Source organism: Podarcis filfolensis (genome assembly GCF_964270895.1).
Source record: "Podarcis filfolensis genome assembly, chromosome: W".
Taxonomy (NCBI): domain Eukaryota; kingdom Metazoa; phylum Chordata; class Lepidosauria; order Squamata; family Lacertidae; genus Podarcis; species Podarcis filfolensis.
The window spans coordinates 37,928,720-37,953,698 of NC_139619.1; the positions used below are offsets into that span (position 1 = coordinate 37,928,720).

Below are 24,979 nucleotides of genomic sequence, written 5' to 3' on the forward strand. Positions count from 1 at the left end.
GGTCTTTATGGGAGTGGTTTGCGCTGCTTATCCCAAACGCGCAATGCACTTCGTAGCCTATATGGCTCATGTGAGAAGGGCATTCGCGCTCACTGGGGAGGCCGTGGCTCTAACTTATGATGAGGACTTTTGTAGAAATGCATCCCTTTTACCCTCCACCCGCTGGGACCTGAGGGACCAAAATTATTGGATGGAGCACGTGGGCCCCTACATAGAAAAGAAACCTCAGGACTCGGCTAAGTTTGGAAAGGCTGAAACAAAGCGTCGACGGCAGTGCTGGGAATATAACAGGGGTGTGTGTATGCGGCCAACCTGTAAGTATATACACGAGTGCGAGAAGTGCCTCGGCAACCATCCAGCCATGGCATGTTATAAAGGTAAACAGCCCTTTTGGGGTGGCAGGGGGTACTCCAATCACAGCGCAAGGGGCACCCCTGGATCCTCCCACGGGGCAGCCGGTAACCGCCAGTAACGCGAACCTCAGGTTTGTTGGGATACTGCCAGGGAGACAAAGGCCATCATGCCCCCATGTTGTCTCCGGACGATCCATCGACCTCCCGTAGAAACGCAGTATCAGTCAATAAGCGACACAAGCCTCAGAAATAGCTGTCCACATTCCAAGGACTTGTGCACGCCCTTTGCAGAATTCGCACAACGAAAGATGCACTCAGGAGAGCATATTTACAACTTTATTCAGCGTTGGTCAGAACAAAGAAAAAAACATGACTGCCTGCCTGTGTGTCGAGGCAAAGAGAGAGAAAACAACAGCTATATACATAACAGAAACTTCCTGTGAGCCGGAAGTATGCAGGCTGTGTGTGACACAACAACCTGCTCCCTTTTTAAGGTGGAACGGAAATATCCTAACAGGGTTGGCCTTCTCACCAATTAGGCTCCATCCTTTAAAAACCCTCCTTGACCTGTATCCTAATAAAAAAGCTTCAAAATACCTTTGGGAGGGGTTTTCCCTTGGTTTTAGAATTCCAGTTTCATTCCCACCTAACTCTGGCGACCCTCTGAACCAAAAATCTGTAAGAGAAATGCCTGAAATAGCAAAAAAGAAAATTCAGAAGGAAATCAAGGCTGGGAGGGTGGCAGGCCCCTTTAAGAACCCCCCTATCGAAGGGCTCCACATTTCACCGCTGGGTATTGTCCCTAAGAAGGCCCCCGGTGAGTTTTGCATGATTCACAACCTCTCTTATCCAAGGGGAGGCTCTGTCAATGATGCGATACCTCAGGAGCTTTGTACCGTGAAATATGCTTCCTTTGACCAGGCAGTGAAAATGATTCGTAAATTTGGTAATGGGGCACTACTAGCAAAATGTGACATTGAGTCGGCATTCCGCCTCCTGCCAGTGCACCCAGAGGTTTTCTGTTGGTTGGGATTTAGATTTGAAGGGGCATATTTCATTGACAAAGCGATGCCAATGGGTTGCTCTGTGGCATGTGCTGCATTTGAGTCCTTTAGCACATTCCTGGATTGGGCACTACGTTTTAGAACAGGGTCTGTTGGAGTGTCACATTACCTGGATGACTTTATTCTCATAGCAGATAGTAGGCAGCAGTGTTCCGCGTTATTGGAGGCATTCACCTCCCTGGCAGAAGAGCTAGGTGTCCCGTTGGCAGCTGACAAAACTGAGGGCCCTGCTACAACTATGGTTTATCTGGGCATTGAATTAGATACAACTGCGCAAACTTCCAGGTTACCAAAGGAAAAACTATTGGCACTTAGGGACTTAATTCGACAGCTTCTTCCACTAAAAAAGGTTACCCTTAGACAAATTCAGTCACTACTAGGTCACCTAAATTTTGCTTGTAGGGTCGTTTCGCCGGGCCATCTGTTTTGTGGCCACCTCGCAAGATTGTCAGTGGGCCTTCGAGCACCACAACACAGGGTGCGCCTTTCCAAGGGAGTTAAATCAGACCTTGGAGTCTGGCTAGAGTTTCTGGATAGGTATAACGGCATCTCTCTGTGGCAGGACAGCATGTCTCTTGCCGCAGATTTTCAGGTCCAGTCTGATGCGGCAGGTTCTCTGGGGTTCGGGGTATTTTAAAGGACAATGGTGTGCCCAGCGTTGGCCCCCGGCATGGCAGGGAAAGCCCATCACTCGTGACCTCACCGTCCTGGAATTCTTCCCCATTGTGGTGGCAGTACACTTATGGGCTAGGGAGTTTAGTAATCATAGGGTGTGCTTCTGGACAGACAATCAGGCGGTCGTGTCTGTCCTATCTAAGCAGGCTTCATGCTCTCCCAGGGTTGGAAACCTATTACGTTCCTTTGTCCTTTTGTGCCTTGAGCAGAATATTTATTTTTCCGCCAAGTTTGTTACTGGCATCAACAATGACATCGCGGATGCTCTGTCTCGTTTTCAGATGGACCACTTCCGCTCGTTAGCTCCAGAGGCTCAGCAGTTGCCACAGCCATTCCCGGAGCACCTCTGGAGCCTTGGGAACATGAAGTTATGAAGGGAGTATTAGCCTCAGTGGCTCCTTCCACACTGAGATCCGATAAGAAAGCTTGGTCGGACTTCTTAAGGTTTCACAATAACATACCTAATGCTGGGCTAGATTCCCCACCTTCAAATGCCGAGGTCCTTCGGTATCTGGTGCATTTGAAGGATTTGGGCAGGACAGCAAAGACCCTTAACATGCAGTCTGCTGTGATAGCCTTCTTTTGCAAGGCCGTGTATTCCACTGACCCTTGCGCAGACTTCATAGTTCGTAAGGCCTTGGGGGGCTGGCGCAGGCTACAGCCTGCCAGTTGTGACAAGAGGAGGCCCATAACCTATGACATCCTGCACCAGATTCACAAAAAATTAAGGACAATATGCTGGTCTAAGTACGAGGCCCGCTTATTCTCAGCCGCTTATTCCCTCGCCTTTTTCAGTGCACTTCGCATCGGGGAGGTGGTGTGTGAGGGTGGCCTGGATTCCATTCAACGGGGAATCCTTTTAAGCGACCTAACATTATCTAGCACTGATTTAATCTTGCATGTGCAAAGTTCAAAGACTGACCAACAGGGAAGAGGGGCCCTTATCCGGCTTTTAGCAACACAAAAGATAGGACCTTGCCCGGTCAAGGACATTAGACGTTTCCTATACATGAGACCTAACAACCCCGGCCCTTTCTTAATACATGCTGATGGCTCCCTTCTGACAAGGCACCAATTCATGTGCGTCATGCAAATGGCAATTGCTGCTTGTGGCCTTCCCCTGGCGGAGTTTGCTGTTCACTCTTTCCAGATAGGGGTGGCCACCACGGCTGTACACATTGGCCCCTTGGCCGAGAGGATAAAGGACATGGGTCGCTGGAAATCGGACACTTACAAAGCTTATGTTAGAAAAAATTTATGACAAAATACATCATACCTGACCATAGCTTGTTCTTTCATTTCCCTTCCAGGAGACAAGAGGGTGTGCATTTGGTTAGTGGGCCACAGCATTGTTCATTGGACAAGGAACCGCGCCATTGGCACCGGCTTGGGTCAAAGGCTGAACTTACCTCCAAATGTTGATGTAGCCTGGATTGCTCGGAGGGGAATGCGCTGGGCTGAATTCATGCCAGCGGTGATGGCCAGAGCCGCTTCAGAAGGCCCACCAGATGCCCTAGTCATCCAGCTGGGCGAGAACGACTTAGCATATTGAAAGGCCATAGATCTGAAATGGAGCATTTTTGGGGACTTTGACGAATTGAAGAAGAAGAAGAAGATTTTGGATTTGATATCCCGCCTTTCACTCCCCTTCAGGAGTCTCAAAGCGGCTAACATTCTCCTTTCCCTTCCTCCCCCGCAACAAACACTCTGTGAGGTGAGTGGGGCTGAGAGACTTCAAAGAAGTGTGACTGGCCCAAGGTCACCCAACAGCTGCATGTGGAGGAGCGGAGACGCGAATCCGGTTCCCCAGATTATGAGACTACTGCTCTTAACCACTACACCACACTGGCTCTCATTGATCGCCTCATATCCCAGCATCACCATTCTGTGGTCTTCGCTGCTGGAAAGGTGGGTTTGGAGGGACTGTCGGTGCACAATCGCAATGAATAAAGCTAGGAAAATACTAGAACGGGCTGTGGCACATAGAGTGGCGGCTCGGGGGGGGGTGTCATTGGCCACCCCAACATCCAGTTCAGCAAGGAGGCCCTCTACAGAGATGATGGCGTGCATCTTTCGGATGCTGGAAATGATATTTGGTTGGATGACATTTCTTCTGGGATTAGGGATTGGTTGCAGGTCTGAGGGTATTGGTGGCGAGCTATTGCTCGAGTGGTGGTTAGGCACTGGCAAGGGTATTGTTATGCAGATGAGAGGGGGAGGAAGCGCCATCACCTTCCCCCAAATCGAAGGTTAGTTCGGTAAAGGATTCTGGGGGCATTGCCCTGTCCGAAGCCTATGGAGGTGTGGGCCTAAGGCACGCCCCCGAGCAGTGACCCCGGGGGAGCTCCTAGTTGATGTACATCAGCAGGACTCCCCCTGCTAGCGGTTAACCCTTGCCGGTCTTCAAGCAATCAGGCTGAAGCCAGTTAGTTGATAGGACCAATGCCTAAGCCAATACCGCTCAATTCCTGCAATCAATAAAGTTGTGGCCTTTTTTTGCCCATTAACCTTAAATGCTGTGTTTTGTGTCTTTATTTTCCAAGGGGAGAGGCGGGTACTCACCACGCAACATTTGGACTCGATGACTTTGGAAATCCCTTCTGATTCTATGCTTCTGTACACACCACAGACCAGCCAGGAAGAGATGGGGCTCTGGGGCCTACCTGGCGACAGAGGTGGCTGTCGTGTGAGCGCTCAAGGCAGCGTTGATACAGTCCATAGCAAATGACTGGTTCTGGCAGTGCCTCCAGGAAGATGAGTAGAGCTTTGGCCACCAAGTGGTTACTGCCAGCTATTGACAGCCTGTCAAGGAAAGTGTTCTATCCTGTTACTTGCACCCTGCCTCCTTCCCAGGCTGGTCCAAAGCAAGAAGCTTTGTCCTTATACATCTGGGCCCACCTTGCAAGTTCCCCCTTTTTGCGCAAGGTGGACCTTGAACCCACAGCCCTGAGATTAAGAGTGTCACGCTCTACCAACTGAGCCATCCCACTGTAATTATCCCACACCTCCCCTCTTGACGAAGCTGCCTGCAAAGCTGATCTGCAGAGGAAATGGCAGGCATGGTTTCAATCCAAACAGCAAATACTAGTGGTCAACTCCAAAAGTGCGGTCAACAAACCCTGCTTGCCAAAGAACAATTGAACGCACCCTTGAAGCTCCTTTGCAGCCATGTCTTTACCTGTCTCCACACCTGACACCACGTATGATGCTAGATGTGGGGCCTGCAGGCCTGTCAAGATTCCTCACCTCTGCTCTATCTAGCCAGGCTGATGTTTTCAAATGGGGGTTAAAGCTGTTAAGCTGTTTGGATGCATGACTGGACTTGACTGTGGGCATTTCATTTTGATGTGTCCCAGAGCCTTAAGGATGGGCTGGCCTAGGAACCTAAGCCACCAGGTATGTAAAAGTGAGGTCCACTACAGCCAAGAGCTAAAGAAAACCACCAAGCAGCCCTGCTCCCCAACAATGTCCCCCAAAGAGGATACAGATCGTCTCAGGAATGCTGGTGTCCAGGCACTCAGTTATCTCCTGCAGCTCGTCCTGCGTCCCCGGGGTCTGGAAGAGGTCCTCCTGAAGCAGAGTATCACCCATGCGTTTGGAAGGAATGAGGTACATCCTGGATAGCATGAAGAACAATCCAACCCTGGGGTGCATAACGTGAGGTCGAGGAATGCAACAATGGAGAGAAGCCCATCACCAAGAGAGCTTGCACAAGGGCTGAGAATTTTATCCCGCCTGCTTTCCACAGTAGCATTCCTACAACCCTTCTCATGATTTTGGGCAATGGGAGAGTGAAATCATTCCCCGCTTCTTCTAGTGGCAAGTCTCAGAGAGCCGCTTTGCTAGGGATAGACACACAATGGTTGTGAACACTTGGGTTTTTCTGAGCCGCTCTAAGGAATACCGTATGCTGGATGTCCCACCCGCTGCCGCTCTACCAAGGAGCCACAGCAGGAGTTTGTAAGAGCGAGTCGGTAGCTAAGATATAAATAAATTGTGACGTTTGGAACCTGCACACCCCAAAACTGGTACTGGATTCCGGCCCACACCCATCCTTTAAATGTTACAGTCCCCCTCAGCTCACCTGGTGGCAGGCATTCTTGAAGAGGTGGTCCACCAAAAGCCATATTTCCTTGGCCTCTCAGTGGAGTCATCACCATCCTGGGGTACTATATCCAGAAACTGCTTCTCCTGGAGGTCCAATGACAAGGGGGACTGGCATGAGAGCCTGACAGAATGTGTGCCTGTATGCATTCTTTCCTTGCTCCAGCTGGGTGGACAAGTCTTGCCCTCTGAGGCCACAACTAGGGCTGGGCGATAGCTGGCTTTCAACACTGTGATATATCACTAGCTAAACATTGCAATACACCAATATATCATGATGTCTGAAATAAGAATGGAGCTATGTAGAGGCCTTGGCTGGCTTCACAGTTTTCCCCGCATTGTGATTTTTGCTGGCGCCTGCTCTCTTGTGATTTGCTGCCCCCTGCAGGAGGACAGGGGAAAGCTGAACTGGCAGAGTTAACAGGGGCTGCAGGAATCTAGAGAAGCATTGTCTGGCTTCACAGTTTCCCCCCACATGGTGTTTTTTGCATAGTACACACACACATCATGATTTGCAATATATTGCCAGGTCAGAAATTATGAAACCAGTCTCACTATCTAGACTTCAAGCTGATTTGAAAATATATCTATATTGACATATCGCCACAGCAAGCATCTCAAGGGGGAAAAACAAAAAACAAATTGCTTGCATGCCAAATCCAAGCTCCCTCTCCCCCTATTAATATGCAGCTAGTAATCCTCCCACTCCGGATGTGCAGTTCACCCAAAAGCTTACTGAATATGCAGCTGTGGACATGAGGTTTGGCTAACATTTTATTTTAATTGTTGGAACCTGCCCTGGGACCTTAGGGTGAAGGGCAGGAAATAAGTAACAAAAACAGCAACAGAACATGGATGGGCCTTCATAGGTTGATGGGCTGCAGCCCCAGCCAGCATGATGAGATGATGGGGTCACATGTTCACCACCCCTTGTCTAGAGCACGTTGCAGAGGCAGTGGTAGAAACTGAACAACAGCTGGAGCCCCAGCCCATGACTTTGTCTGGGCAATGCAGCACACAGCAGCTGGTGAACCATGCCTCCTGCCTCCTTCCCATCTTCCTCTCCAGAAATGTTCAGGGTGGTTAGTTCTATCTCAAACTACCACATTCAAGTGAAAGAGAAAGAGAGGAGGGGGGAGCAAGAGAGCTATAGGAGCACAGAAGTGGCAAGCAGCCCATCACTAAAAGGAGTTGGCAAGGATGGAGAATTTGATCCCCTCATCCCCAGGGCAGCTGTTGATTAGGACCTAGTTCATCCCCCCTCCCCCCCCCCCCGCCAATACTCCCCGCCCCTGTCTTGAGAGAGAGAGTGTGTGTGTGTATTGGTGTGGGGAATGACACATACTGTATCAGAGTCTTAGTGCAAGAGTAGCTGGTGCATGCTAAAGAACACAGGAGCCTTGCTGGGTTAGATCAGCATTTTGTTCCCACAATGGCCAACCACATGCCCTTGGGAGTCCATAGGGACATGGGGACAAGAGCACTCTGTCCATCATGTTCCCCAGAAACTGGTAATCAAAAGCATGTGGTTTGTGATAATAGTGGCAAGAAATAACCCTGACCGGTAGCCACTGATAAACATATCCTCCATGATTCTCAATGTCTACAGCTGTCCAAATTGACAGTCACCACTGTCTCCTTGTGGCTAGGATAATACACCCAAGTATATCTGATTTCGAGAGGAGTGACATTTCCCTGAGCCACCCCAAAGCAGCCACTACTGCTTCCCAAATGCCAGTGCTCAGGTGGTAAGAGTAAGCCAGAGTGGCATAGCCTGTGCAGCAGTGGCTGAGCACAGAGAAAAGGAGAAAACTGGCTCTTGGGGCCAGAGGGGGCTGGCACCTGCATCATGAGACTGGGCTTTCTGCCTCCCATGCTGCCAGTCGCAAGCGGACCCAGAGTCAAGCAGAGCAAAATCAGTTACCTGGAGCACCTGCTGATCGTTGACAAGTGCAACTCCATTTACGTGCCTTCGAGGCACATGCACACTGCCGCAAACCTGGAAGTGGCACTTGAAGGGGCAAAAATGTCCCCCCAAAGAGCACAAAAGCGGCAAAGTGGCATGGAAACAGCATCTCGACTCCCTCCCAGGAGCTTTGGCACCGACCTTTCAGGCCTGTGGAGAGTTGGAGCAAGGAGTTTTGCAGGGAGTCTGGTAAGTGCTGCTGGTTTTCAAAAGGCTTTTAAAAAGGGTTTCCGGAAGTTTAGATGGTGTTTTCAGGCTTTTCCAATGCTGTCCCCAATATACGCAATTTCATTTAAACGCACGGTACCTCGGAACGCAGCCCCCGTGTAAACGGGGCGTTGCCTGTACCTGATTTGAGCCCGCTACAAGAACATCTAGAGAGATAACAAACCAACTGTTACCTTTTCTAGGAAGCTGTCTTCTCCCTGAGATCAGAGGAGGAAGGCAAGAGCAAAAGACAACCAAGGGTGTTAATGGCACAGGCCCTGAGAAGAGAAAGAAACAGCCCATTGGCTGAACAGTATCTGGGCAGATGGCAGGGAAATGCACACGGTTTAGTGGCCCTGCGAAAGGGCAGGTGGGAGGACAAGAACTTGGGATGACTCAGTCACCGCAAACAAAGGAGATGAACAGCACACAGGAAGCGAATGCACAGCTACAGAAGCTGAAGCTGAATGCAGTGAAGGACCCCCAGCCCCCACATTTCTGAGTGGAAGAGCAGCTGTTTTTCAGGCAGGCAAGCAGAGTGGGAAGGTTAGACATTCAGCAAATGAACCTGCCAGGTAAATGAACCCCTTTCCCTACCAGGTCAATAAGTCTGGTGACGGGAACTTCGCCAATCGGCTGCCTCATCCAGCACAAGGCTTCCAAGGAGGTTCCGAAGCAGCTTGGTAGGTAGCTCCCACTGATGGTGAGGAAATAGTCCTTGCCAGGATCAAGGTGAAGGACAAAGATAGCCTCAATCTTCTCTTCCTTGCTGACGTACACATCCAGGGAAATGTCCACCGTCTCACCTAAAACGGGAGGAGGTCAGGTAGATACACTCTTTGGCACAGCCAAGTTTGTTTGTTTGTAAATTAAAAGTTAATACAGTGAAGAATTGAACAGAAGGACACAATACGAGCCTGCTGGATCAGGCCAATGGCCCATCTAGTACAGCGTCCTGTTCACAGAGGTGTATGTGGGAAACCTTAACTTCAAGAATTAGGAAAAGAAGCTACTCAATTCCCCCCCACACCCCACTTTCCTCTCTATTCCTCCAAAGCAGCAGTTGCACAGAGGATGGTGACAGGATACTGGGGGGGGGGGGGTAAGAGAAAGTGATCCTAACAAAAGAATATAAAAAGGGAAAGCATTTATTTGTCTCCTAAAGGATTTTTGTGCCCCCAATGTAACTTTCTTTTTTATTTTACATTTCATTGAGTTTTTTTAAAGTTTGGCTAGTTCTATATGTTCCCCAAGATATTTTTGTGCCTCCACAACGTAAAAATATGCATTTTTTTTAAAAAAGCAATTTTTTGACAGACTGCTCTCACTGGTTCCCTGTGATGCCAAAAGGTTTTTTGGGACCCTTCAGCATTTTTTTGCTTCAATTCATCTCTCTGTGTGTGTTTGTTTAAAGCTGCTCACACACACTTTTACACTTTGGGCTCCGCTGCTTTGACGTGTGGCCCTTGGAGGCTTGAGCATGGGGCAATGTAGCCCACAAATGTTAAGCCTCCCCTGCTCTACAAAACTCCCAAGGTTTGATGGAGGAAGGTTGGGAAGAGGAGGAGAGAAGGGGGGATGAAAAGGAAACAAAGGCCTTCCCTAGATGACCCTTGAGGTCCCTTTCCAACTGTACAATTCTATGATTCCAGAGAGAGACTCACTGGGCTCCAAGTATCCCTCGCAGGGCTCAGCGCGAAGCCATGGCTTACAATACTGGCTGTCATTGAGTTTGGGGATAAAGGAGAAATGGCCTGCCCGTTGTTTGTGATCTGGAACTTCTCCTTCTGCAGCTGCCGGAACTTCACATTCTCAAACGAAAACTGCAGAGCAAAATGGGGGAAGGAAAGAGAGTGGGGGGCAAAATGGGGGAGGAAAGAGAGTGCTTGCCTTCAGCAGATGGCAAGGAAACGTGCTCCAGGGGGAAATTTGTCCTTGGCCCCGGGCTCTCTTTTAGGGGACTGCACATGCAACAGGTCCAAACGCCACCTCACAGTGGCTACGTTTGCTCTTGAGTGTCCATGTGGGGCTCTCCAGATATTGCTGCACTTGCCACTGGCCATGTTGGCTGGGGATGATGGCAGTTGTAGTCCAACATCTGGAGGGCACCACACTGGCTACCCCTGGAGTATTTGCCTGCGAGGAACAGGAAGAGGCTGCAGCTCAGTGGAAGAGCATCTGCTTTGCATGCAAAGGTCCCAGGTTCTATCCCCAGCATCTCCAGGTAGGGCTGGGAGAGATCCCCTGGAAATCCTGGGGAACCGCTCGGAGACAGTATAAACAAGACTGAGCTAGATGGGCCAAGGGCCTGACGTGATATAAAACAGGCTTCTCCCCCCCTCCCCCCTGGTCTTTTTGCAGCAAACCCTCTTTAAGGGGTTGGAGAGGATCCTATTCGTCTTTACCTCCCTCCAGGGAGGGAAGGAATTCGTTCTCCATCCTGTCCATCAACTGAACAATATCCTCAAACACTTTCCGGTACCGTCGGTCAGCCACAACCTTCACTTATGGGGGGGGCAGAGCACATTTGTTGGAGCTATGGACTGAAAGGGGGGGCATGAGTTAAGAGCAGAAAGGCCTGATGCACCCCCCTGTTCCCAGCCCTGAAAGAGGCAAGTACTGTAACTCTGAGAGCTTCCCCAGGATGGCAGCGGCTGTGACTTCCAGAGCCAATGGGCTGAAGCCAAATGCTCCAAGCCAAGTACCACAGAAGCTCCATTGCATGAATGGAGCCAACGGTTAAGGTATACAGTTCATCCCATGTGGTCTGCCATGCCTGCAGGAGCAGCGTGTACTCAGAACAGTGGAGAATGGAAGCCTAGGGATTTAACAGAGCCAAAACCTGCCCACTCCTTGCACCGGAAGTCATTGGCCAAGGAGGAGCTCTGTGGAAAGGGGCCTGGTTGTTGGTCAGGGCCTTCCCAGATTTGAGGAGGTGCCACATAGCAGGCAACTAAAAACCCTTAACAGACAATAGCCCTGGCCAGGGCAGGTGTTACCTCTATGAGGAAGAGGGAGCTGGCGGGCTTCTGGTTGTTCATTTTCAAGTCCATGTGGCTTTGGTAGCTGAGCTGATTCACGCTGCCTCCTATCCAGAGGATTCGGTCACACCATGCTGGTGTTGGAAAAACGCCTGGGAAGGCCGCCACCTTCCCAAGACACCGAGGCGTCTCTCCGGTGGTTACCCTCTGGCTGTAAATCTTCCTCAGTCCAGAGAGACCAGTAATAAGCAATCCCTCCCTCCTGAGAGAAGCACACTCGTCTTCTGGCATCCCATTGCAGAAGAAAGAGACAATCAGCAGCTATAAACTACTTTATTCAACAGTCTATACAGAGAGACTCCATCAGTGTGTCTGCTCTCTCTGAGCAGCAGTACAGAAGAGCACACTTCACACAGAAGTGAAAGTAACTTTCCACAGTACTGAGACTGTGCTGAGACTTCCTGTCTCACGCTCTCAGACACTCATATGACATAAACAACCATTGTGCTGCTTGCTGAGCAGCTGGTGAGATAAAAATCCTAACAGCTGGCACACGGCACTTCCCACTGCAAGGAGACAGGAGAGACCTCAGGACTGTTGGACTGGCTGAGGCAACACACAAGGCTCACACAGTCCAACTTTGGCTCCATACACAGTCTGTGATCTTGACCATGGTCAACAGCTGGAGATGATGGGGCTTGGGAGTCCAACTTCTGAAGGGGCGGACCTTGCAGGTCTGCAGGCATTTTGCCTCATGGAGAGAGTTGTATGAAATCAAAAGCTGCCTTCTACCAGGTCAGAATGAATTTCTGACCTCCCCCAGTTTGGTTACCGCTCGGGAGCGTGCTTTAGGCCCTAGCCTCCATAGGTTTCGGACGAGGCGACGCCCCCCGGAATCCTTTAACGAACTACCCTTCAACATTTGGGGGAGGTGATGGCGTTCCTCCCCCCCCAACTCATTTGCATAATAATACCCCTGCCAATGCCTAACCGCCACACGAGCCAGGCTTGCCACCAATACCCTCAGACCTGTAACCAATCCCTGATCCCCTGAAAAATGTCAGCAAGCCAAATATTGTTACCAGCATCGGAGAGATGCACGCCATCCCCGCGGTAGAGGGCCTCTTTGCTAAACTGGAATTCTGGGTGCTCAATGACCCGCCCACCCATCGCAGCCACTCTACGTGCCACCGAGCGCTCCAGGATCCTCCTGGCTCTATTCACAGCCACGGGATTTGTGGCGTCCCTCCACAAGCGCCTCTCAAGCAAAGATGACCAGATAAATGTTAGATTCAGACAGGAGGCCCGCAACTCCTCCAGGTCATTGAAAATATCCCACATTAAGTCCACCCCCTTTCTGTAAGCTAGGTCGTTCTCACCCAGTTGGATGACCAGCGCGTCTGGTGGGCCTTCGACTGCAATTCTTTTTGTTACTGCTGGGAAGAATTCCTCCCAACGCATTCCACGACGTGCGATCCAGGAAACTTGCACATTGTTTGGGAGCTGCAGATCGCCGCACCAGCCCCTGGTAACCGCCCTCAATCTTGCCCAGTGAACAATGCTGTGGCCAATGATCCACAGACGCACCGCCCCGACACCTGAAAATAAAAGAGCAAAAGAGCCGGGTCAGGGGGGCTGATGGGGAAAGGGGCGTTAGCATGGTTTCCGGATATATCCCTTGTAAGCGTTCGACTTCCACCATCCCATGTCCATTATCCTCTCTGCTGGTAAACCCATGTGCACGGCGGTGGTCACAGCCCCGATACGGAAAGAATGTGCGGCGTACTCCTCAGATGGGAGCCCAATGGCAGCGATTGCCTTGCGCATAACCCTCGTGAACTGGCGCTTTGACAGGCGAGAACCATCTGCGTGTATGAAGAAAGGGCCACTGGCTTTTGGTCTTAAGCACAGAAACTTTCTTGCGTCCTTTACTGGGCAAGGCGAATTAGCCTGCAGGCGAATTAGGGCCCCTCTACCAAGCTGATCGGTCTTTGAGCTGCAAATTTTCAGGATTACCTCTGAGCTTGACAAGGTCACATCCTCTAAGAGGAGCCCCCTGTTATTTCTATCCAGTTGGTCCTCACAGACTACCTCACCTATGCACAGGGCACCAAAGAAGGCGAATGAAAAAGCTGTGGAAAATAACCTGGCCTCATACCTAGACCAGCAGATGACCCTGAGCTTCTTCCGTATTTGTATGAGTATGTCATAAGTTATGGGTCTTCTGCTATCAGAGCTAGGAGGTTGTGCTCTATGCCAGCCCTCCAAAAGCTTCCTCACCACAAAGTGTGTGCAGGGGTCGACTGAGAACAGAGCCTTGCAGAAAAAGGATATTGCTACGGAATGAATATTGAGGGTTTTGGGGGCCCGCCCTAAGTCGCGGAGGTGCACTAGATATTTTAAAACCTCCAACTTGGCCAGGGGCCTGCCCAGCTTAAATAGCCCCTTTTTCTGGCAAAATGATGTGAAATCTGTCCACGCCTTATTATAGGATCTTAGGGTTGAGGGAGCAACTGCTGACAATACTCCCTTTATCACTTCTTGTTCCCAATACTCCAGAGGTGCTCCGGAAACGGATGAGGCAGCTGCTGCGCATCCGGCGCCAATGAGTGAAAGCGATCCATCTGGAAACGAGACAGAGCATCCGCAATGTTGTTATTAATGCCCGGTACGAATTTGGCTGAGGCATACAAGTTTAGCCGAAGGCAGGAAAGGACAAAATACCATAAAAGCGACGCTACTCTAGGCGAACGAGAAGATTGCTTATTTAAAACAGACACCACTGCTTGGTTGTCCGTCCAAAAGCAGACCCTGTGGTCTTTAAATTGCTCGGCCCATAGATGAATTGCGTCTACAATGGGGGAAAACTCTAAGAATGTTAAGTCGCGTAGTATGGGTTTTCCCTGCCATGAAGAGCGCCACCGCTATGCGCACCACTGACCTCTGAAGTAGACGCCGAATCCCAGAGAACCTGCTGCGTCTGAATACAACTGGAAATCGGCTTGCAGGGCCATGCTATCTTGCCAAAGTGAGATTCCATTATATTCGTCTAAAAATTGCAGCCACACCCCGAGATCTGATTTTACAGCCTTCGAGAGACGCACCCTATGATGTGGTGACCGTAAACCTGCTGACAATTTAGCTAGCCGTCCACAAAAGGGGCGACCGGGTGAAACCACTCAGCACGCGAAGTTAAGGTGACCCAAGAGTGATTGAATTTGCTTAAGGGTAACCTTCCTTAAGGGCAACAGCTGTGAAATAAGCTGCTTGAGGGCAACCAACTTCTCGGCAGGAAGGCGAGATGTTTGGGCAATTGTGTCAAGCTCAATGCCCAGGTAAGTCATCGTAGTAACTGGGCCCTCAGTCTTTTCGTTTGCTAAAGGGACATCCAGCTCCTCTGCCATTGACTTGAAGGCCTGCAGCAAGGCCCTACAGTCATTTGCATTACTTGCGACCAGAATAAAGTCTTTTTTTTTTTAAGAAGATATTTATTAAGATTTTCCATTTTATACAAACCAAGAAAAATAAAGGAAAAAGATTAAAAAGAAAAAATATTAAAAACACATAAATTTCATATCTTTTTTTTCCCAACAATATAGACATTTAATTCTGCAAAACTTAGACATTTCTCCATTGTCAAATTTTTTTTTTTTTTTGTAAATAATTTTTTATTAAAGGTTTTTATAACAACAACAGACATATAACAAATACATAAACAGACAAAAACAAAAACAAAACAAAAAACATGTACCATTTCATATCTTAATTTCTTGTACCTTTCTTCCCCGACTTCCTCATGCCTCCCTTTTCTGTATTCCAAATTCTTATCAATTACTCAGCAAATCTTCCCTTATTTTAATTTGAAGTTAATCTAATCTTCCTTATTCTCCTTGTCTTAACCCTTGCTAATAGTAACCATTTACTTTCCAGTCCAACATCATTCTAACTTTCATTAATTTTGTAATATTTCTTTAAATAGTCCTTAAACTTTTTCCATTCTTCTTGCGCTGCTTCTCTTCCCTGGTTTCGGATTCTGCTCGTCATTTCTGCCAGGCCCATGTAGTCTATCACCTTCATCTGCCATTCTTCCAGTGTGGGTAGTTCTTGTGTCTTCCAGTACTTTGCAATAAGTATTCTAGCTGCTGTTGTAGCGTACAAAAAGAAAGTTATATCCATCTTTAACACCCCCTGTCCGACAATACCCAAGAGAAAGGCCTCTGGTTTCTTAGGGAAAGTATATTTAAATACCTTTTTAAGTTCATTATAGATCATTTCCCAGAATGCCTTAATCTTCGGGCACGTCCACCAAAGGTGAAAAAATGTACCCTCCTTTTCTTTACATTTCCAACATTTATTATCAGGCAAATGGTAAATCTTTGCAAGCTTGACTGGGGTTATGTACCACCTATATATCATTTTCATAATGTTTTCTCTTAGAGCATTACATGCCGTAAATTTCATCCCGGTGGTCCACAACTTTTCCCAATCAGCAAACAGAATATTATGACCAATGTCCTGAGCCCATTTAATCATAGCTGATTTAACCGTTTCATCTTGTGTATTCCATTTCAGCAGCAAATTGTACATTTTTGACAAGTTCTTAGTACTGGGTTCTAACAATTCTGTCTCCAATTTTGATTTTTCCACCTGGAAGCCAATTTTACTGTCCAATTTAAACGCTTCATTTATTTGATGATAGTGCAACCAATCTCTCACCTTCCCTTTTAATTTTTCAAAACTCTGCAATCTCAATTTATCCCCTTCCTTTTCCAAAATTTCCCAGTATCTTGGCCACTTCGACTCCATGTTTAACTTTTTAACTGCCTTAGCTTCCATTGGCGACAGCCACCTTGGAGTTTTATTTTCCAGCAAATCTTTATATCTGATCCAAACATTTAATAGTGCTTTTCTGACAATATGGTTTTTGAAACTTTTGTGTGCTTTAACCTTGTCATACCACAAATATGCATGCCACCCAAAAATGTTATTAAAACCTTCCAAATCCAAAATGTCTGTGTTTTCAAGAAGCAGCCATTCTTTCAGCCAGCAGAAAGCTGCCGCTTCATAGTAGAGTTTAAGGTCTGGCAGGGCAAACCCCCCTCTTTCCTTTGAATCCGTTAATATCTTAAATTTAATTCTGGGCTTCTTGCCCTGCCAGACAAATTTAGATATATCTTTTTGCCACTTCTTGAAACAGTCCATTTTTTTCCATTATTTGCAATGCTTGAAACAAAAACAACATTCTTGGCAATACATTCATTTTTATAACTGCAATTCGACCTAACAAGGAAAGCTTTAAGTTTGACCAAATCTCCAAATCTTTTTTCACTTCTGTCCAAGTTTTTTCATAATTGTCTTTAAATAGGTTCACATTCTTGGCTGTCATATTTATACCCAAATATTTCACTTTTTTAACCACGGTCAACCCTGTCTCATTCTGAAACCTTTCTTTTTCAATCTGTGTTAAATTTTTCTCCAATACCTTTGTCTTTAACTTATTCAATTTAAATCCTGCCAATTGACCAAACTCTTGGATTATTTCCAAAACTCTTTTCGTACTAGCTTCTGGCTCTTGCAATGTAAGTACTAAGTCATCTGCAAATGCTCTCAATTTGTATTGTTTAGCTCCGACCTGAATCCCTTTAACCAACTGGTCCCTCCTAATCATATTAAGCAAAACCTCCAGGACCGATATAAAAAGTAGTGGGGAGATAGGGCACCCCTGACGTGTCCCTTTTTCAATCTTGAACTCTTCTGTAACCACATTATTTACAATTAGTTTTGCTTTCTGTTCAGAGTATATTGCACCTATACCATTCTCAAACCCTTGGCCTACCCCCATCCCCCGGAGGTTCTTCAACATAAAACTCCAAGAAATGTTATCAAAGGCTTTCTCGGCATCCACAAATATCAAAACAGCCTTAGTGTTTATATTCACTTCCAGCTTTTCCAAAATGTCAATTATATTCCTTACGTTATCCGACAAATGCCTTTTTGGGAGAAAGCCCGCTTGGTCCCCGTGAATCTCCTCCATCAAAACTCTTTTCAGTCTCTTTGCTAAAATGTCAGCAAAGATTTTGTAGTCCACATTCAATAACGAGATGGGTCGGTAGTTTTTAAGTTGGGTCTTTTCAGTCTCTGTCTTTGGTATAAGTGTAATGTAGGCCTCTCTCCACGTATCGGGTGCCCTTTTCCCCTCCATAATCTCATTGCAGACTTCCTTCAGAGGTTGTATCAACCCTTCCTTCAAAACTTTGTAATATTTGGAAGTCAGTCCATCCGGTCCGGGGGATTTGCCCGGCGTCATGCCTTGAATGGCATCTTCTATTTCTTGTGCTGATATCTCCTGGTTCAATATTGTCTTACTTTCTTGCGAAACCTTTTTCAGCCCATTTTCCTCGAGGAACTGTTGTATGTCCATTTCTTTCTGCGGCCCTTGTGTGTAAAGTTGTCTAAAGTAGTTCTGAAAACAATTCCTAATTTCCGCTGGGTTGCTTATGTTCTTTCCTTCCACTTCTATATTTGTTACCGTGTTGAGTTTTTGTCTCTTCTTTATTTGCCAAGCCAGTAACTTGCCACATTTATCAGCAGATTCAAAGGTCTTTTGTCTCATTTGCTTAATTTTCCACTCTACTTCTTGATTCGTCAGTTCCATATATTGTGTTTGATGAAATTTAATTTCTCTTAGAATCTCTTGCGATTTTGGCTTCAATCTTAATTTCTTTTCCCCCTCTTTTATCTTTTCCAGGATTTTTTCCTTCCTTTCGTTTTGCTTTCTTTTCTTTAATGTATTTTGTTGTATCAAGAACCCTCTCATCACGGCTTTACTTGCGTCCCATACTATTCTTTTTTCTACTTTAGTCCTTAAGTTGATTTCAAAATAGTCTTTCAAAGTTTTTTGGGCCTTCTTACAAATCTCCTCGTCTCTGAATAAGATGTCATTCATTCTCCATCTGAAGGAACCAGTTGTTGTTTGCCTCATCACCATCTTTACTGCGTTGTGGTCGGAGAAGGTTTTTGGGCAGATTTCCACTTTCCTTATGTTCGGCGCCATACTGCTAGTCACCCAAATTTGGTCAATCCTTGTCCATGTCATTTTGGCTTCAGAAAAGAAGGTTCCCTCTCTTTCTAATGGGTGTTTTGTTCTCCAAATGTCAATCAAGTCCATATTGTCAGTCATTTCAAAAAAGGTCTTTGGTAGTCTTCCATCTTTTGTCACTACCTGTCTTTGTGCTTTGTCCATATTTGTTGAAACTACTCCATTCATATCTCCCATCATGATTAAATTGTAATCCATATGGTCCATCAAAGTCTCATGCAACTTCTTAAAAAATTCCGCTTTCCCTTCATTTGGTGCATAGATTCCCACTATCAGATACTTTTCTCCTTGGAGTTGAATTTCAATTGCCAAATATCTTCCTTGGTCATCTTTAAAAATTTGTTTCGGTTGCAACTTTTCCTTTGCATAAAGCCTCTCTTTTTTACTCTGTCTGAAGATATAAATTCTTGTCCCAATCTTTTATTTATTAATAATTTCCTATGTGCTCTTGTCACATGGGTCTCTTGTAAACAAATCAAGTCCAATTGGTCTTTCTTTAAGGCATGAAATATATTTTTTCTTTTCCTGGGAATGTTCAAACCGTTACAATTCCAGGTTAGAAGTTGCAGAGCCATGATGGGGTTATTTACTCTTTCCTCCTACAGCTCCCAGTTTTTGTTCTTCGTTTGTCGGTGGTTCCGTATCCGTATCTAATGAAGGATGCCCTTGTCCTGGAAACGTCTCTTTCTGTAGGTCTTCTTCGTGTTCTCCCAAGAACTTGTCTTTATCACTCACTGTCCTTATTCTTCTTTTCTTCCCCTTGTATTTGAAAGACAAGCCTTGGGGAAATTCCCACCTGAATGGTATGTAGTTCCTTTTCAGCAGTGTCACCAAGTCTTTGTAGAATCCTCTTGCGTCCAAAATACTTTTGGGAATGTCTTTAAAAATCTCAATATGAAAATCTTCAATTCGAAGGGTTGTTTGGTAGTGCAGGTTCAATATTTTGTCTCGCTCCTCCTTTGATCTTAGAGTTATTAAGCAGTCTCTGGGTCTGTTCTTCCTCTGCCTTGCTCCCAATCTGAATGCGCTTTCTATCTTAAATTCTTCTTTGTCCAGCTCCTGCTTCCAAAAGTCAGAAAATTCTTTTGTCAGGTAGTCCACCAGGTTGTCTCCTTCCTTTTCCGGCACAAGTCTAATCCTTAGGTTCCTCTCCTTACGTTGCATATCCTGCATAGAGAGTGCCAGCTCATACTCATCCAGCTTCTTGTACACTGGTGGAAACTTTTCCTCAGCAGCAGTTGCAATTTCTTTAGCTTCCTCAGCTATCTTTCGTGTTGTAGATGAATCTTCCAGTAGTTTCCCAATTGCTTCTGCGTTTGAGTTCACTTTGTTCCCAAGGTCAGTTATACTTTTTGTGTTTAAGTCAATTTTCCCAGAGATTTCTTCAATTTTCTTATTTGTTTCAGCAACTTGTACTTTAGTTTCTGCGCCTTGCTTTTTTAATTCCTCCAAAGAGTCGTTTATCCTCGCCAGTACCTTAGCAAATGATTCTTCTGAAGACATTGTTTTCACTTTTGCCTTTGCAACAACTGTAGTTCCAGAGGCTCCTGTTACAGAAGCCCTTCTTTGCATGGAAGGATCCACTTTGTATTGTCTGCCGGATCTCAAGGTTGTTTCTTGTGAATCCTCTTTCTCCTTACCATCTGCCATAACAAAGTCTTTTATTCAAGGTCATTCCCACACTCTTAAGCTGTCAGACAAAAGTTCTCAAGCTTTAAATTCCACTTGTTGCTGAAACAATTTATAAATCCTCTAGAGGGCGTAAAGTCAGCTCTTTACCTTCAAATTATTCCCACACTCTCCAGAAAAGAGAACAAAAGTCCTCCTAGTTCTTTTCAATTATTCTTTTCTCTTTCTGAAGGATCCAGATCAATAATCTCCTGCAAGTAACTTTACTATGTAACAAAGTAAATACTTCAGGTTGAGAGTAACCAAAGTCAATTAAAGATACTTTTTTACCTTCTTATAGCAACAGTCCTTAGCCGGTTCCTTTTCTCCGGCAGTCCGATCCCCAGGTATAGAAGCAGCGGTAAATAGCTCAATTTCTTTTGAATTGGCAGGCAAACACTTTAAAATCTTCTCCCCCCCCCCCTCCTGCCTTCGGGGAGGGAGTTCTTTGCTTGGTGTTGGATTTCTTAGTTCCCACAGCTCTCTTTTCAAGCAGTTACAGCTTAAATGTCTTTCGCTTTGATCTTGCTACAGAACGGAAAGCAGACTTCCTTTTTGATGCTTGTCCGTCTCGGTGCCCAATTTCTTTAATTTTAGTGTCCAATTATATTTTAGAGGTCAATCCTACTCACGGATAGTTGTTCTTTTTAGTCCGAATTCACCGGAAGAAATCAGCGCTCTCCGCAAATGGCGACGCGGCTTCGCTTCGCAGGCTGGGTGAAAACGACTCTCGGCACCGCTCCTCACACCCTCCGCTGATCCGCAGCCTTTAAAAAGGCTATTTCACAGCGTCGGGGGGGCGCAAAGGTGCCCGCCGAGTCTCCGGTTCACAGGCTACGTGCCTGTGATTTTTGAGGGTCCCCGCTCCGCCGTAGCTGGCAGGACCCGAACCCACGAAGCAGATCTCTCCCGGAGCTCCGGGGGAGATCCGCCATTACGCGCTGGCGCTAACCGGAAGTCCTCATATCTTATTTTTCAATAACATATTTCCCTGACCTCCTCATACCTCCCCTTCTTGTATTCCAGTTCAAATTGTTCATCCAGCAAATCCTTATCTCATAGCATTACAGCTAAAAACCTTATTTTCTATCCATCTTCTTAAATTATTGTAACTTATGCTTTTACTTATATACAAAAAAAGAACTATTTTTTCATATTCTTTTATACCATTACAGCTGATAACCCCTTAATTTCAATCCAACATCACTCAATGTTCCTTAATATTACAATATTTTTGCAAATAGTCTTTAAATTTCTTCCATTCTTCTTCTGCCGATTCTTCTCCCTGCTCGCGGATTCTGCCAGTCAATTCTGCCAATCCCATAAAGTCAATCAACTTCGTCTGCCATTCTTCCAGAGTGGGTAGATCTTGCGTCTTCCAATACTTTGCAATGAGTATTCTAGCTGCTGTTGTAGCATACATAAAGAAAGTTCTATCCTTTTTTAACACCAATTGGCCGACCATGCCCAAGAGAAAGGCCTCTGGTTTCTTCACAAAGGTATATTTAAATACCTTTTTCAATTCATTATAAATCATTTCCCAGAAAGCCTTAATCCTAGGGCACGTCCACCAAAGGTGAAAAAATGTACCTTCATTTTCTTTACATTTCCAACATTTATTATCGGGCAAATGGTAAATTTTTGCAAGCTTGACTGGGGTCATGTACCACCTGTATATCATTTTCATAATATTCTCTCTTAAGGCATTACATGCCGTAAATTTCATACCGGTGGTCCACAACTGTTCCCAGTCAGCAAACATGATGTTATGTCCAACATCTTGTGCCCATTTAATCATAGCAGATTTAACCGTTTCATCCTGAGTATTCCATTTCAGCAGCAAGTTATACATTCTTGATAGTATCTTAGTTTTGGGTTCTAAAAGTTCTGTTTCTAGTTTGGATTTTTCCACCTGGAAGCCAATTTTCATGTCCAAATTGTAAGCCTCCATTATCTGAAAATAATGAAGGCAGTCTCGCACTTTATCTTTTAGTTTCTCAAAACTCTGCAATTTCAATTTGTCACCTTCTTGTTCCAAAATCTCCCAATATTTTGGCCACTTGGCCTCCATATTGAGCTTTTTCTGAGCCTTCGCTTCCATCGGTGATAACCACCTTGGGGTTTTATTTTCAAGTAAATCTTTATATCTTGTCCAGACATTAAACAATGCTCTTCTGACAATATGGTTTTTAAATGCTTTATGAGCTTTAACCTTGTCATACCACAGATATGCATGCCACCCAAAAACATTGTTAAAACCTTCTAGATCCAAAATGTCTGTATTCTCAAGAAGTAGCCAGTCTTTCAACCAGCAGAACGCTGCTGATTCATAATAAAGTTTAAAGTCTGGCAGGGCAAATCCACCCCTTTCTTTTACATCAGTTAATATCTTAAATTTTATTCTTGGCTTCTTGCCCTGCCAGACAAATTTAGAAATGTCTTTCTGCCACTTCTTGAAACAGTCCATCTTGTCCACAATTTGCAATGTTTGAAACAAAAACAACATTCTAGGCAATACATTCATCTTTATAGCTGCAATTCGACCCAGCAAGGAAAGCTTCAAATTTGTCCAAATTTCTAAATCTTTTTTCACTTCCGCCCAACATTTTTCATAATTATCTTTAAACAAGTTCCCATTTTTTGCTGTCATGTTAACCCCCAGGTATTTCACTTTCTTCACAATAGTTAAACCTGTTTCATTCTGAAACTTCCCTATTTCAATCGGTGTTAAGTTTTTCTCTAAAACCTTAGTTTTTGACTTATTCAATTTAAATCCTGCCACTTGGCCAAATTCTTGAATTAGTTCTAAAACTCTTTTGGTACTAGATTCTGGCTCCTGTAACGTCAAAACTAGATCATCTGCAAATGCTCTCAATTTATACTGTTTAGCTCCAACCTGAATACCTTTAACCAACCGGTCCCTTCTAATCATGTTCAGCAGGACCTCCAGGACCGAAATGAAGAGCAGTGGGGAAATTGGGCATCCCTGTCGTGTCCCTTTCTCTATCTTAAATTGTTCTGTAACCACATTATTTACAATTAGTTTAGCCTTTTTGTTCAGAATATATTGCACCAATACCATTCTCAAAACCTTGGCCTACCCCCATACCCTGTAAGTTCTTTTTCATAAAACTCCAAGAAATATTGTCAAAGGCTTTCTCCGCGTCCACAAATATCAGAACTGCTTTAGTGTTTATATTCACTTCTAGTTTTTCCAAAATATCAATTACGTTCCTCAAGTTGTCAGACAAATGTCTTCCCGGGAGAAAGCCCGCTTGGTCCTTATGAATCTCTTCCATCAGTACTTTTTTCAGTCTCTTGGCCAAAATGTCAGCAAAAATGTTGTAATCCACATTTAGTAAGGATATCGGACGGTAGTTCTTAAGTTGAGTCTTTTCAGTTTCCGTTTTCGGTATTAGTGTAATATAGGCCTCTTTCCACGATTCTGGTGCCCTTTTCCCTTCCAAGATCTCATTGCAGACTTCCTTCAAAGGTTGTAGTAGCCACTCTTTCAGAGATCTATAGTATCTGGAAGTCAGCCCATCCGGTCCTGGAGACTTGCCTAATTGCATATTTTGAATGGCACCTTCTATCTCCTGGTCTGATATTTTACAATTCAGCATTATTTTGCTTTCTTGTGAGATTTTTTGTAATCCATTTGTTTTCAAAAAACAGTCAATGTCCATTTCATTCTGTGGCCCTTGTGCATATAGTTGTTTGAAGTACCTCTGGAAGCAATTTCTAATCTCATTTGGGTTATGTATATCTTTTACTTCTACTTCCAAATTTGTGATGGTATTTAATTTTTGTCTTTTTTTCAGTTGCCAAGCCAGTAATTTCCCACATTTGTTCGCTGATTCAAATGTCTTCTGTCTCAATTGTTTAATTTTCCATTCTATTTCCTGATTCATCAATTCCATATATTGTACTTGATAAAGTTTTATTTCTCTCAAAATCTCCTGCGACTTTGGCTTTGCCCTCAATTTTTTCTCCCCTTCTTTTATTTTTTCCAAAATTTTATCATTTTTCTCATTTCGACTTCTCTTCTTTATTGCATTCTGTTATATCAAAAACCCTCTCATCACAGCTTTACTTGCATCCCAGATTACTCTTTTTTCAACCTTTGTTGACATATTTATCTCAAAATAGTCTTTCAAAGTTTTTTGGGCCTTCCTGTGTACTTCTTCATCTCTAAATAGGGCGTCATTCATCCTCCATCTAAAGGTGCCGGTTGTTATTTGCTTCATCTCCATCTTTACAGCATTATGGTCAGAGCAAGTTTTAGGGCAGATTTCCACTTTTTTTTATCTTTGCTGCCATTCCTCTAGTAATCCAAATTTGGTCAATTCTAGTCCATGTCATCTTAGCTTCAGAGAAGAAGGTTCCCTCTCTCTCCAGGGGGTTCTTAGTTCTCCAAATGTCAATCAAGTCCATATTGTCAGTCATTTCAAAGATAGTTTTTGGTAGTCTACCATCTTTAGTGACTACCTGTTTTTGTGCCTTATCCATATTTGTAGATACAACTCCATTCATATCCCCCATCAGGATTATATTATAGTCCATATAGTCCAGAAGTACCTCATGCAACTTCTTAAAAAAATTCAGCTTTCCCCTCATTTGGTGCATACACCCCTACAATCAAAAGTTTCTCTCCTTGAAATTGAATTTCAACAGCCAAGTATCTTCCTTGTTCATCTTTAAAAATTAATTTCGGTGAAAATTTCTCTTTTGCATATATCACCACTCCTCTCTTTTTAACCTTGTCAGACGAAATAAATTCTTGTCCCAATCTCTTATTGATAAGTATTTTCCTGTGTAGCCTCATTACATGTGTTTCCTGAAGACAGATCAAGTCCAATTGT

General features: G+C 45.1%; 1 pseudogene across 1 annotated transcript in view; it reads right to left on the reverse strand.

The window, feature by feature from the left end:
• LOC310753811 (inositol polyphosphate 5-phosphatase OCRL-like) overlaps nucleotides 1–24,979 on the reverse strand; it is an 863,084-nt pseudogene that overhangs the window by 49,084 nt on the left and 789,021 nt on the right. Inside the window, exon 14 of the transcript in view lies at nucleotides 4,756–4,883. The product of the transcript in view is annotated as an inositol polyphosphate 5-phosphatase OCRL-like (transcript). The remainder of the gene's footprint in view (nucleotides 1–4,755; nucleotides 4,884–24,979) is intronic.